The sequence below is a fragment of the Pseudophryne corroboree genome, chromosome 6, assembly GCF_028390025.1.
Source record: "Pseudophryne corroboree isolate aPseCor3 chromosome 6, aPseCor3.hap2, whole genome shotgun sequence".
NCBI classification, from domain to species: domain Eukaryota; kingdom Metazoa; phylum Chordata; class Amphibia; order Anura; family Myobatrachidae; genus Pseudophryne; species Pseudophryne corroboree.
This window is the reverse complement of record NC_086449.1, coordinates 151,347,915-151,363,781: the sequence shown is the minus strand read 5'-3', so window position 1 is coordinate 151,363,781 and position 15,867 is coordinate 151,347,915. Positions and strand designations below refer to the sequence as shown.

General features: G+C 43.3%; 1 protein-coding gene across 1 annotated transcript in view; it reads left to right on the top strand.

Moving 5' to 3' along the window:
• The window catches only part of PROM2 (prominin 2), a 222,474-nt gene that overhangs the window by 163,589 nt on the left and 43,018 nt on the right, over positions 1–15,867 (top strand). The gene's annotated exons all lie outside the window — the stretch shown is intronic.

Below are 15,867 nucleotides of genomic sequence, written 5' to 3'. Positions count from 1 at the left end.
GGTGAGTTAGAGGCATGTCAGTGCAGGAGGCTGCATTCGCAGACACACAGACACAAGCAGAGGAGGCTGTGGTCAGACGGAGAAACTGCATCTGCTATAGGGCTGATGCAAGTTTTCATGGTGCGACTAATGGTGACGTATAAGGATATATAAATATATATATATATATATATATATATATATATAGGCTGCTGCATGGCTATAGCATGTAACTCGGAACTAGGCGCCCCGTAATGTGATAGATTATATAATTAGAGCTACTGAGTTCTCAGGGGTCTATTTACTAAGCCTTGGAGAAAAATTAAGTGGATGGAGATAATATGAGCCGATCAGCTCCTTTCATTTTTTAATCACACCATGTAATACGGCAGCAATGGTGCCGAGAGGGGGGGGGGGCAGATACTCTTTACCCAGCCCAGGTCCCCGCTGCCCCTTCCCCCCTCGTAGACAGTGCCGACACTTGGGTGCAGGAGTGAGAAGTAACTGCTGCAGCCACTCTCCCTAGCCCAGCACACACAATGCTGCAAGCTGCGCTGGGGAGACAGCCACTGCTCTCTCTCCCTGCATGATATGCAGGGAGGTGGGGAGTTTAAGTGATCAATCACCTAGTGCCCACCAGCCATCAGTTCCCAATCCGGCGCTCCAACAGCCAAACACCCCACCCCCACCCCCCCATGCGGCCGCAGAATGACTAATATTTATTTTATATGTCCTAAGGAAGGGGATGTGGCCACACCTCCCTGCATTGGCCACACCCCCTCCCAGTATCTGGGCCCAACATAGCTGTTGGCTCCCCTGCATGGCAGTTAGAAGCTTTTTGGTTGGTACTTTATCTCTCTCCAAAGCTTAGTAAATAGACCCCTCAGTAGCATGTAAGAGGTATTAGAGTACAGATGTATTCTCTTTAGCAGTTATGTGTTTTCTGCTTACTTGCATTCTGATGGCTAATTATATGTATTTTATTATTTATAATTATGTATTTTCTAATTATGTCTTCATAATATATGTTGGTTTCTTAGTTAATTATTAGTTTTCTGCTTTCATTATTGCTATTTCATTTTTAGGTGTTATTATCATTTTTAATTTATTACAGTAGGGTGTGTAAGGTACAGTATATACTCAGTGTTGCTCATTGTGTGCATTACTTCCAATAGGTAGAACTGGAAAAACCTGTTTTCTCCAAGCTTGTTTTGTCATATCATTGATACTTACTGAAACCAGACTTTATGCAATAATCTAAAGCTTATTTTAATTTCATAGGGGAATGTAGGGTTACCACCTCATCCCTTTAATTCTGGACACATATTAATTACACAGGTTCTGTGGCTAGCTGGCTGGCTGACTTCAAGACTCCATTTTACCTGGTTTTAATCAGCCACAGAACCTGTGTAATTAATATGTGTCCAGAATTAAAGGGATGAGGTGGTAACCCTAGGGCAGGGCTGGCCAAACCGGTCCTCGAGATCTACCAACAGTTCATGTTTTCCAGGCCTCCTAGAGATCTGTTAATTGTCAGTTAGGAATGAATGCAGCACATCCTTAATTAGTAATGACTACACCTGTGCACCAGCTAGGTGATCTGGAAAATGTGAACTGTTGGTAGATCTCGAGGACTGGTTTGGCCAGCCCTGCCCTAGGGGAATGTTCACTGCCCGGGATGGACTGGGACACTGGGCCTAATTCAGACCTGATCGCAGCTGTGCAACATTTTGCACGGCTACAATCAGTTACTCAGACATGTGGGGGGATGCTCAGCACATGGCTAGTCCGCCTCGTATGTCAGGCCCTACCCCCCCTTTCCCCCGCACAGGTACAAAAACATTGCACGGCTGCAATGCTTTTGTACCTGAAGAGTAGCTCCGTACCAGCGCAGCTCCTGCACACTGGCAGGGAGCTACCAGTCGCTGTCCGGGTCGTAGCGGCTGCGTGTTACATCATGCAGCTGCCGCAGCCCGCCCCCGCACTGTCCGGGCAGCCGCAGCCTGCCCCCGCACGGTCTGGGCAGCGCAGGCGTGCCCAGACCATGCGGGGGTGGGCTGCTGCAGCTGCATGATGTCACATGCAGCCGCTACGACCCAGACAGCGACAGGTAGCTCCCTGCCAGCGCCCCTAAAACAGCAGGCCAACACCGCCGGCCCGCCCAGCAAACGCCTCTGCCTGTCAATCAGCCATCGGCTACATAGTTCAAACCTGATCGGCTGCTGTATGAAAACGCACAGCAGCTATCAGGTCTGAATTAGGCCCACTATTCACAGGGGTGTGCCACAAGGGAGGGGGCGTGGACTCGTGGCACGCCCCCACATTTCTTAGAAATGAGCATTTCGGGAGGCGGGGACAAACAGAGAGCCAGAAGCTGCGTTGGGCACGGCCTTCCCAGAACTCTGTGTGACCGGACCGGCCCACCACCCCATCGGCCCTTCTGGCATTTGCCAGAAGTGCCAGATGGGCAGTTCTGCCCTGGTCACTGTAACATTATGTAAATTAGCCGGACAATAGTTATACCCTATCTTACTTGTCTGGTTTACCTCCATTTTAGCCAGGAATTTACTCCAATGAAAGGGAGTATTCAGCAGACATGACTTGTGTATTAGCAGTTAATAACTACATTTCATGTTTATATGACACAACCAAAATACTGTATCTTTACTACTTAAAGCGCATTTATTGTATACTCCAGTCATTCCCAGACTTTCTTGACTCACAGCAGGGGTTCTCAAACTCGGTCCTCAGGACCCCACACGGTTCACGTTTTCCATGTCACCCGGCAGGTGCACTGTGTATCACCAACTGTCACATTTAAAAAATCTACAGGTGACCTGCAAAACATGAACCGTGTGGGGTCCTGAGGACCGAATTTGAGAACCTGCGCCCTAGAGTATCAGCATTTTTTTCACAGCACCCTAGGATAAAAGTTTTTATTGATAAAATAAGATTTTAAACCTGCCGGTAAATCTTTTTCTCCTAGTCCGTAGAGGATGCTGGGGACTCCGTAAGGACCATGGGGAATAGACGGGCTCCGCAGGAGACATGGGCACTAAAAAAGAACTTTAGGTATGGGTGTGCACTGGCTCCTCCCTCTATGCCCCTCCTCCAGACCTCAGTTAGAGAAACTGTGCCCAGAGGAGACGGACAGTACGAGGAAAGGATTTTTGTTAATCTAAGGGCAAGATTCATACCAGCCCACACCATCCACACCGTATAACCTGGGATATACGAACCAGTTAACAGTATGAAATAACACAGCATCAGTCCGAGACTGATCAAAACTGTAACATAACCCTTATGTAAGCAAAAACTATATACAAGTCTTGCAGATGCAGTCCACACTGGGACGGGCGCCCAGCATCCTCTACGAACTACGAGAAAAAGATTTACCGGTAGGTTTAAAATCTTATTTTCTCTTACGTCCTAGAGGATGCTGGGGACTCCGTAAGGACCATGGGGATTATACCAAAGCTCCCAAACAGGCGGGAGAGTGCGGATGACTCTGCAGCACTGATTGAGCAAACATGAGGTCCTCCTCAGCCAGGGTATCAAACTTGTAGAACTTTGCAAAGGTGCAAAGTAGCAGCTCGGCACAGCTGTAATGCCGAGACCCCTCGGGCAGCCGCCCAAGAAGAGCCCACCTTCCTAGTGGAATGGGCCTTTACCGATTTTGGTAACGGAAATCCAGCCGTAGAATGAGCCTGCTGAATCGTGTTACAGATCCAGCGAGCAATAGTCTGCTTCGAAGCAGGAGCGCCAACCTTGTTGGTTGTATACAGGACAAACAGTGCCTCTGTTTTTCGGACCCGAGCCGTTCTGGCCACGTAAATTTTCAAAGCCCTGACCACATCAAGGGACTCGTAATCCTCCAAGTCTCGCGTAGCCACAGACACCACAATAGGTTGGTTCATATGAAAAGATGAAACCACCTTGGGCAAGAATTGAGGACGAGTCCGCAATTCTGCTCTATCCACATGGAAAACCAGATAGGGGCTTTTGTGAGACAAAGCCGCCAACTCCGACACTCGCCTAGCTGATGCCAAGGCTAACAACATGACCACTTTCCAAGTGAGATATTTTAATTCCACCGTTTTAAGTGGTTTAAACCAGTGAGATTTAAGGAACAGCAACACCACGTTAAGGTCCCAGGGTGCCACTGGAGGTACAAAAGGAGGCTGAATATGCAGCACTCCCTTGATAAAAGTCTGTACTTCTGGGAGAGAAGCTAACTCCTTCTGAAAGAAAATGGATAGGGCCGAAGTCTGAACCTTAATGGAGCCTAATTTTAGGCCCAAATTCACTCCAGTTTGTAGGAAGTGAAGGAAACGGCCCAGATGGAATTCTTCCGTAGGAGCATTCCTGGCCTCACACCAAGAAAAATACTTCCGCCATATACAGTGATAATGTTTTGCTGTCACGTCCTTCCTAGCCTTTATCAGAGTAGGAATGACCTCATCCGGAATGCCCTTTTCCGCTAGGATCCGGCGTTCAACCGCCATGCCGTCAAACGCAGCCGCGGTAAGTCTTGGAACAGACAGGGCCCCTGTTGTAACAGGTCCTGTCTTAGAGGAAGAGGCCACGGATCTTCTGTGAGCATTTCCTGCAGATCCGGATACCAGGCCCTTCGCGGCCAATCTGGAACAATGAGAATTGTCTGTACTCATCTTTTTCTTATTATTCTCAACACCTTGGGGATGAGAGGAAGAGAAGGAAACACATAGACCGACTGGAACACCCACAGTGTCACCAGGGCGTCCACTGCCACTGCCTGAGGGTCTCTTGACCTGGCGCAATACCTCTGTAGTTTCTTGTTGAGGCGGGACGCCATCATGTCTATCTGGGTCAGTCCCCACTGACTTACAATCTGTGCGAAGACTTCCTGATGAAGTCCCCACTCTCCTGGATGTAGATCGTGTCTGCTGAGGAAGTCTGCTTCCCAGTTGTCCACTCCCGGAATGAACACTGCTGTCAGTGCACTTACTGTACGTGATTTTCCGCCCAGCGGAGAATCCTGGTGGCTTCTGCCATTGCCACTCTGCTCCTTGTGCCGCCTTGGCGGTTTACATGAGCCACTGCGGTTATGTTGTCTGACTGAATCAGAACCGGTAGGTCGCGAAGCAGTCTCCGCATGACGAAGGGCGTTGTATATGGCCCTCAGCTCCAGGACGTTGATGTGAAGACAAGTCTCCTGGCTTGACCAAAGACCTTGGAAGTTTCTTCCCTGCGTGACTGCTCCCCAACCTCGGAGGCTCGCGTCCGTGGTTACCAGAATCCAGTCCTGAATGCCGAACCTGCGACCCTCTAGAAGGTGAGCACTCTGCAGCCACCACAGGAGAGATACCCTGGCCCTGGGGGACAGGGTGATCATCCGATGAATCTGTAGATGTGACCCGGACCACTTGTCCAGTAGGTCCCATTGGAAAGTCCTCACATGGAACCTGCCGAAGGGAATGGCCTCGTAAGACGCCACCATTTTTCCCAGGACTCGAGTGCAGTGATGCACTGACACCTGTTTTGGCTTCAATAGGTCCCTGACCAGAGTCATGAGTTCCTGGGCCTTTTCTATTGGAAGATAAACCCTTTTCTGGTCCGTATCCAGAATCATGCCTAAAAAAGTCAAACGAGTCGTAGAAACCAACTGTGACTTCGGGATATTGAGAATCCAGCTGTGTTGTTGTAATACCTTCAGTGAAAGTGACATGCTGTTCAACAACTGCTCTTGTGATCTCGCTTTTATGAGGAGATCGTCCAAGTACAGGATAATTGTGACACCCTGCTTGCGCAGGAGCACCATCATTTCCGCCATTACCTTGGTGAAAATCCTCGGGGCCGTTGAAAACCCAAACGGCAACGTCTGAAATTGGTAATGACAATCCTGTACCGCAAATCTCAGGTACGCCTGATGAGGTGGATATATGGGAACATGAAGGTATGCATCCTTTATATCCAGGGATACCATAAAATCCCCCCCTTCTAGGCTGGCGATGACCGCTCTGAGCGATTCCATCTTGAACTTGAACCTTTTCAAGTATAGGTTCAAGGATTTTAAATTTAAAATGGGACGACAAACAGAGTTGAGTAATACCCCCTCCCTTGTTGAAGCAGGGGAACTTTTACCAACGCCTGTTGAAGACACAATTTGTGAATTGCATTTAAAACTATCTCCCTTTCTGGGGGAGAAGCTGGTAGGGCCGATTTGAAAAACCGGCGAGGAGGCACCTCTTCGAATTCCAGCTTGTAACCCTGGGAAACAATTTCTATTGCCCAGGGATCCACCTGCGAGTGGACCCAGATGTGGCTGAAAAGTCGATTTCGTGCCCCCACTGGGGCGGACTCCCTCAGCGGAGCCCCAGCGTCATGCGGTGGATTTTGTAGAGGCCGGGGAGGACTTCTCCTGGGAACTAGCTGTGGTTGGCAGCTTTTTCCCTCTGCCCTTACCTCTGGCAAGAAAGGACGATCCTCGTACTCTGTTGTTTCTATGTGACCGAAAGGACTGCCTCTGATAAGGTTGCGCTTTCTTAGGCTGTGAGGAAATATAAGGCAAAAAATTCGATTTACCTGCCGTAGCTGTGGAAACCAGGTCCGAGAGACCTTCCCCAAACAATTCCTCACCCTTGTAAGGTAAAACCTCCATATGCCTCTGTGAGTTGGCATCACCTGTCCATTGTCGGGTCCATAGGACTCGTCTAGCAGAAATCGCCATAGCGTTGACTCTAGAACCCAGTGGGCCAATGTCTCTTTGGGCATCTCTCATATATAAGACAGCATCTTTAATATGACCCAGGGTCAATAAAATGGTATCCTTATCCACAGTATCAATTTCCGCCGATAAGGTATCTGTCCACGCTGCTACAGTGCTACAAACCCAAGCCGACGCTATCGCCGGTCTGAGTAAGGTACCAGAATGTGTGTAAATGGACTTCAAGGTAGCCTCCTGCTTGCGATCAGCAGGATCTCTGAGGGTAGCTGTATCTTGGGATGGCAGCGCTACTGTCACAACTGAGGGCCTGAGTTGACGGGAGGCAACCTCAGTTGTAGGGGCTGAGATGTAACGGAACCTGGGAGGTTGTATCAGACCCCTAGACATGTAAGTAACATGTAGAATAACTGCCCGAAGGCGTGACCACGACAACCAGGATAAAAGTCAATGATGTTTATTATGACAAACTCCGTAACACAGCAGAAAATAAGAAAACATAAAAGTCAGCAGGGCAATAATACAGTTCCTGGGTACTACAGGGTGGCAAGGGCCACAGGCACTGGTAGTGTGAGACAGTTCTAATAATCTTCTAGTTGGAAAGTCCTTACCAGGCCTGACTGTAGCAATGGAGAGAACCCAGGATCGTACCAGCTGGTGTTCCAGGAAAGGCTGGGCTGCTGAAGGTAAAACGGCTGCTGTGGATACTGGCTGGAACCAGACTGTTGTTGGTACGGAGTGGATACTGGCTGGAACCAGTTAAATAATAAACGAACTTGAGAGCGATGAAATAATAATACCGGTGGAGAGTGGTAAACTGCAGAAAGGACACCGGCCCTTTAAGGGAAGTTGTACACTGCTGGAAGCTCGGCTGGAAGCAGGTGATTGCTGTAGCTGGAAACAGGTGAGTCCAGAATGGATCGGAGAGTCAGGCTACACCGCAGATGGAATGCTGGTGCGGGTCTCTATAGCAGAAGTCTGGAGACAGGAGCTGGAACCTGGAAGACAACCACAGGAGAGAGACAAACTGGAACTAGGTTAGACAACCAAAGCACTGACGCCTTCCTTGTTCAGGCACAGCTTACTTATACCTGCAGCAAGGAAGGGGTTGGCTAGGCAATTATGCAAATCAACAATACAGACAGCAGATTGGTGGAAATGATCAGATGACAGAAACCAAGATGGCTGCGCCCATGCAGACACTTGGAGGGAAGTTTGGTTTGCAATCCATGCGAGAATCGAAACAGCAATGGCGACGCCGGCCACAGGAGACAGGAGACGCCAGACCGACAAGCGCACATCCAACCACGCGGGCACAGCGGAGGCCGCGGCCGACGAAATCACCACTCTGACACTCTGCATGTGGAAACTCAGAAACAGCGGGACCCGGTCCCGGAATGCCGAGCCAGCCCCAGGAGGCATCTGAAGGGTAAGTAATGGCGTCCAGATACCCGGATCGTGACAGCACCCCCCCCTTTAGGAGTGGCCCCAGGACACTTCTTAGGCTTTAAAGGAAACTTTGCGTGGAAATTTCGGACCAAGGCAGGAGCATGGACGTCTGAGGCATTGGTCCAAGAGCGTTCTTCAGGACCATAGCCCTTCCAGTCAATGAGGTATTGTAACTGACCGTAACGGAAACGTGAGTCCAAAATCTTGGCCACCTCGTACTCGACTCCCCGTTGAGTCTGAACTTTGGGAGCTGGAGGAAGTGCGGAATGAAACCGATTCAGGATCAGCGGTATTGATTTATGGAATCATATTTATGAATATTAATATTTAATATAACATATATGGTTATTAATATATGGATATATTTAAATTAATATGCGTTATCATATATATCTGCAAATATATTATGTCAGGCTTACAAATTAATTGGCTGATAAATATATGCAGTCCTTATATATATATGACTTATGAAATTATGAAGTTAAGATTCCTTAAAGAGAGTTCAAGCTTGAATATTACCGCTCTTTTTATATGATTCTTTATTTACAGGCAGATCAAATCGTACAGAATAAGATATACACAGTAGTGATATATATGCTAATTATAATTATATTAAGCTATGCTATGTTTCCTTCGTTACATAACATAAAACAACATGACATAAGTTTCACAAACAGTTTCAATTATTATCATATTTATACTTGCAAGTTAAAGATTGCCATCCCAAGAATCATTCCTTCTGCATGTTCTCCATGACTTCTCCTCCTGACTGACTTCCTTCCTTCTCCTTCTTCTTCTCCCTCTCCCTCTTCCTTCTAACTACAAGTCTGGTCCTTTTATCTCATATTTTACCAATTCAAACTATCATATTCTCATAGTTTCCAATGGAATAGGTAATTATAGGTTTGTCAGATTCCAAGGTGTAATAAAACAAACATTGAACTGGGCTGTCGTGTCCTGTTCACGGAGGCATGGTGTCATAAAAGTGTGGTGTCCACACTGCCTTAAGCAAGTATAGTATTGTAAAATCTGGAATGTCTTTTCAGCCAAAGTTCTGTTGTATTGACAAGTTTTCCTGGGGTCGGTTACACAATGTTTTATCAATGGATGTGATCTCTTTTCATAGTAGTTAAATTATGCTCCCTAGCTTTAAACTTTACTGGACAATAGACAAACCAGTTTTATAATTGCGATAGGTATTGCAATCTTGATTCTGATCTACTGTAAGCACACCTGGGAATTCCAATGACCAACAGAGCTCTGTCACATACCTATTATCATTTATGGCCTAATACCTTTTCTCTACAATGACTCTTGATCTTACTGTAACCTCTCTGGCCTTATTTATGACTAGAGCAGAATAAACCTGTTCCCTACACTATTTTTTACCATCTTGCTGTAAAACACAAATATACAGTATATCTATATAAACACATACACAAACCTAATTTCTTAAATCAGCTAAACATTACCTCATACATTCAAACTTATTTCATATCTATTCCTTACTATATATATCCAGTATACTGTCCACTATGGTAACATCGCCTATTTATAATGAATTATATTTTGATTCAGACAATATCCATTGCCCTAATATTATACTAAGTGCAGACAATTACCTATAAGGCAACAGTCGCCCCCTTGTGGCCATGAGAAATTCTTTTGATTGGCCACACATTAAACTAGCGTAATTGCTTCCAAATACATTTCAAAATATTCCTTCAAACATAACTTTCGTTGTAACCATAATATATACCATAAGTGTAATAATAATAACCATTATGATTTTAAAAATCTCTAAAAATTCTTAGCTTACCTAACCTTATTCTACTTTTTAACTAAAGCAGACAAAACTGAGGTTTTTATTCAGTATTCATGAGGAAAACTAATTTCTACAGACATTTGGAATACCATAGCCCAATTGTAGACCTTTTTTCTGTATCTGGATCAGTACGTTTGGACATTTTTGCTGTTCTTGTCTGTAGCAATTTACTGGGATAAGACTGTCATCTGCGTGGTTTGCTTGCAATTGGAGATGCCTTGCGTTTGCATTATGGCCTTGCGTTTGCAACATTTGCACCATTACTAGAAGTAGAATTCTTCGTAGCAGCTGCTCCTTTGCTTGCCATTTCGCTGTTTGAGGCAGAGGGCTGTGTACGTCGAGTGCTGTGTCTTGAACATTCAGTACTTGTGACGACCCTCAGTAATAGTAATAGTCTTTATACAGTCTTTAGCAGTTCTGTTTCCTTTGCGTTTATCCAATGCCGCAGTTGTGACCAGTGTCCATATTGCTTTTGCACAAACAGGTTGTGATTTTGAATAGAACAGGCATATATGAAACAGTCTTTTTTTTTTTTTCTTTCTTTCTTTCTTTCCTTGCTTGTTAATAGTAGGTCTTAATTGTCTTCGGGCAATAGTACCACAAATGGCTGTGAGTAGTACACCTACTCTGTTCTGTATTTCCTCACTGAATAAATTACCATGCAGTCTTAAATCTCCTTATTCTACCTTGTACCTATTTATACATCTCAATCTTACATAAACTTATACCAGTTTAACCCATATAAAGGCGTTTTCTATCCTACCTATATTTTGACTAATAATTATTTAAAATGCTTTTGATGTGTATATAGTAACATCCTATCAATACAATAAATGAATATAATTTTGCTTCAAACAGATATTAAATATCATTTAGGAATGGCTTTAAATATATCTAATTCCATCCAATATTATTTTATATGCAGCCATGTGCATATACAGTGACCCTGTTATGCTACAAATAATTATCTTAGACTTGTGACAGTCTTTATTAAGAGAATTATTCATCCCACTTAATAATCTCGGCCCAATTTGTTATAACGCGGTATACCATCCTGTATTAGATATTTAATTACTTTTGAAGCTTTTACGAAGGAAGCATAGGTAGTATCTACTGTGTAATATTAAAAAAACATAAAATATTTACAAGGTATATAATACAATTACATAATATATATATATATATCAGACAAATGTTTACATATATGTGATTAAGGTATATGAAGGGATGAGACAGTTCTGTATAATCACAGTGATGAGATGTGCTGTACACTGTTTTGGGAGTGTACATGTAGTTTGAAAGACAAGTAATGATTACTTGTGATGAAAAGGTTAATGAAAACATTCCCCTTTCTTGTGAAACTAGAAAACTCCTTGAGGATTTGTCCATATATCAGTCTTTAGGGATGCTATGTAGATTTTGCTGGATAGCAGCGATGAAAGGGTTAATGAAGACCTTTTCCCTTGTAAATTGGAGTCTTTTTGGAGTCTTGCACCATTCTGTATACAGGTTGCCAGGATTACTATGAATCAAACAAAAAGACATACAATGAATATCACAGATATTTATACAGTGATTTAACATAGCTTGCTATGCATTCTGTCCTATCTGCTGCATGTTATCAGGTACAGAATTTGCAAATGTGTCTTTAAAGATGGAATAACAAACAAACAATTGTTTCTGGCCTGTGCCAATCTTTCCTGTCACCTTGTGTGTCAATGGCAGCACAATTGTCGCTGCAGATATGATGCAGGTTTAATTTGGAAACTGTGGCTGTTGGAACATCAAAGCAAACAATGGCTACATTGGATCTAACAAGTAAAGGAATGATACTACCGTATTCACTTGTGACCATACTCCCTTGTGATGCAGCCTGGTCCCAGACTGTCTCCAACCATAGCGTTTGCTGCTTGGCATGGCTTCTTGGTCTTGAAGCATCTTGTATTTCCTGAAAAATATTCTTGTGGGGAGAGAAACTTGTTAGACTTTGCCAAATATGTATTGCAGGTCCCAGGGCTTTCTGTCTTTCCACACCTGTAATAAAATGGTTATGGCGCCAGTGCATAAAAACATTTTCATCCTGGTGATCCTTTTTGTCATTGTTAATTGGTGTGTGGTTTGCAGAATGACACTCTGCATGTGGTCTCTCTGAGAGCATGCAAACATTTGCACCATCACTAGATTTCTCTGAGTGTTGTGTGGGGGTTACAAAGGTTTGGGAACTTTGTTTGTAAACATGCATTCCTGAATTAATTTCATGGATTTTCCCTTTAAACATGTTTCCAGGTGAATACATTTCCAGGTTTGCAACTCTGGTTGCCATGGGAGTTTTCACCATGGGGAACTTCTTCACCCCTGTGTGCACTGTACTGCAGCTATCAGTGTTTAAATCTGCTGACAATTCACCTTTGCCTAAGGGCATAACAAATTCTTCATTTACATTGGGAACTCTGAGAGTGTATTCAGCAGAATACTCATAATCTGAGTTACAATGATCTTCCCCCTTACTAGAAACAGTATAGGGGACATCTCCTATTGCTGCTACCTCCTTTACATTAATGTGCTGTCTGATGATAGACACATCCGGCACATTGCTACTTTCTTCATTTACCAAAGAGGCTGTTCTGCTGGTGGTCTGTGTGACCATAGCAGACTCTGTGTGCTGCACATGGACAATGCTGTCCTGAGTCTCACCTACATCTACAATGTTCTCCCTTGTACTTTCTTTTATCTCCTCCTGAGAGGTCATGACAGTTTGCTTACAATCTGCCAGGCTTTTTGCTTCTGCCCCAAACTTTTTCTGTTTATTTTTCTGTTTAAGGGACTTAAATAATGAATGCATTTTTGCATTAATGGTCAGGCACGCCTTACGAAGACGTGAACCTGATCCTTCTTTACATTTCTGTTTGGCTTCTGAAGCCGCAGTTCTGCGCATTTTTCCTAATGCTGCTGCAACTTTTTGCATATTTAACATTACAATGCTAAATTTATATATTCTTTGTTTTTAGTACTGAAGGTATCCTCTCCTTAAGATTGACCGGTGTCTTAAGGTTAAACTCTAATACCTGGTACATTTATACATTTATTTGGAAATACTTATTTCCACTGTGCACATTTTCTATTCTAGGCCTTTAAATTCTTTATTCTCATTTGTAACCTATTCCACTGTGATCTTGTACTTTGCCAGCAGGCTTATAGCCATTGGTGCTGCTTCCTAATAGATATTATGTTAGTTAGAATAACGTATATTGCACTAACACATTTATCCTAGGTTATACAGAATACAAAATTGACATTACACAATGGTAATAAATTTTCATAGATACATCCCCACCGTGATTCTGCAGATTTGGTAGCCAGCTTATAGCATTTGCTACTCCTCATAAATATTATAAATCAGATAATCAGATTCAGTAATAACAAGTCCCTTCGTGGTCGCCAATATTGATTTATGGAATCATATTTATGAATATTAATATTTAATATAACATATATGGTTATTAATATATGGATATATTTAAATTAATATGCGTTATCATATATATCTGCAAATATATTATGTCAGGCTTACAAATTAATTGGCTGATAAATATATGCAGTCCTTATATATATATGACTTATGAAATTATGAAGTTAAGATTCCTTAAAGAGAGTTCAAGCTTGAATATTACCGCTCTTTTTATATGATTCTTTATTTACAGGCAGATCAAATCGTACAGAATAAGATATACACAGTAGTGATATATATGCTAATTATAATTATATTAAGCTATGCTATGTTTCCTTCGTTACATAACATAAAACAACATGACATAAGTTTCACAAACAGTTTCAATTATTATCATATTTATACTTGCAAGTTAAAGATTGCCATCCCAAGAATCATTCCTTCTGCATGTTCTCCATGACTTCTCCTCCTGACTGACTTCCTTCCTTCTCCTTCTTCTTCTCCCTCTCCCTCTTCCTTCTAACTACAAGTCTGGTCCTTTTATCTCATATTTTACCAATTCAAACTATCATATTCTCATAGTTTCCAATGGAATAGGTAATTATAGGTTTGTCAGATTCCAAGGTGTAATAAAACAAACATTGAACTGGGCTGTCGTGTCCTGTTCACGGAGGCATGGTGTCATAAAAGTGTGGTGTCCACACTGCCTTAAGCAAGTATAGTATTGTAAAATCTGGAATGTCTTTTCAGCCAAAGTTCTGTTGTATTGACAAGTTTTCCTGGGGTCGGTTACACAATGTTTTATCAATGGATGTGATCTCTTTTCATAGTAGTTAAATTATGCTCCCTAGCTTTAAACTTTACTGGACAATAGACAAACCAGTTTTATAATTGCGATAGGTATTGCAATCTTGATTCTGATCTACTGTAAGCACACCTGGGAATTCCAATGACCAACAGAGCTCTGTCACATACCTATTATCATTTATGGCCTAATACCTTTTCTCTACAATGACTCTTGATCTTACTGTAACCTCTCTGGCCTTATTTATGACTAGAGCAGAATAAACCTGTTCCCTACACTATTTTTTACCATCTTGCTGTAAAACACAAATATACAGTATATCTATATAAACACATACACAAACCTAATTTCTTAAATCAGCTAAACATTACCTCATACATTCAAACTTATTTCATATCTATTCCTTACTATATATATCCAGTATACTGTCCACTATGGTAACATCGCCTATTTATAATGAATTATATTTTGATTCAGACAATATCCATTGCCCTAATATTATACTAAGTGCAGACAATTACCTATAAGGCAACAGCGGTTTCAACAAAGAAACATGAAATGTCCTGGGTATTTTCAAGAAGGATGGTAACTGTAACCTGTAGGCAACAGGATTGATGACTTGTTCAATCTTGAAGGGTCCGATGTAGCGAGGTGCAAATTTCATGCTGGGAACTCTCAACCTCAAATTCTTCGTGGACAACCACACACGATCACCCACCTTGAGAGCAGGAACCGCTCTACGCTTCCTATCGGCAAACTTTTTATACCTGAATGAGGCTTTAAGCAGGGCTGCGCGGACGTTCTTCCAGTTATTTGAAAACTGACGCAAGGTGACATCCACTGCTGGAACAGAAGTTGCGGGAAGCGGTTGGAATTCTGGGACTTTAGGGTGGAATCCATAATTAATGAAGAATGGTGTAGAAGAAGATGAGGAATGGTATTGATTGTTGTGGCTGAACTCGGCCCAAGGAAGGAGTTGAACCCAGTCATCTTGAGAGGAAGACACATATATACGGAGGAAGGCCTCCAAGTCCTGATTCACCCTCTCGGTTTGACCATTGGTCTGAGGATGGTAAGCCGTGGAAAACTTTAACTTGACTTGGAGGGCTTGACACAAACTTCGCCAAAATTTGGCTACAAATTGTACTCCACGATCCGAGATGATCTCTTCAGGAAGACCGTGAAGTCGGAAGATCTCTTGTATAAACACTTGAGCCAACTTGGAAGCTGACGGAAGACCGGTGAGAGGGATGAAATGTGCCATCTTGGTGAACCGGTCAACTACCACCCAGATGGTATTAAACTTGTTGCAGATAGGTAGATCGGAAACAAAGTCCATCGACAAATGGGTCCAAGGTCGACGGGGAACAGATAATGGAACCAGTTGCCCCGCAGGCGACTGGCGGGAGACTTTGTGTTGGGCACACTTTGGGCAGGAGGCAATAAATTCCATAACGTCCTTCTTCAGAGTTGGCCACCAGTAGGACCTAGAAATAAATTCAAGGGTTTTCTGAATGCCTGTATGTCCAGCAAAACGGGAAGCATGGGCCCAATGCATGAGCTTCTTCCTTAGAACTGGCTTAACAAAACTTTTCCCTGGTGGAGGCGTAGAGTCCATCCCTACCGTGGAAAATGCCAACGGATTAATAATAGGATGC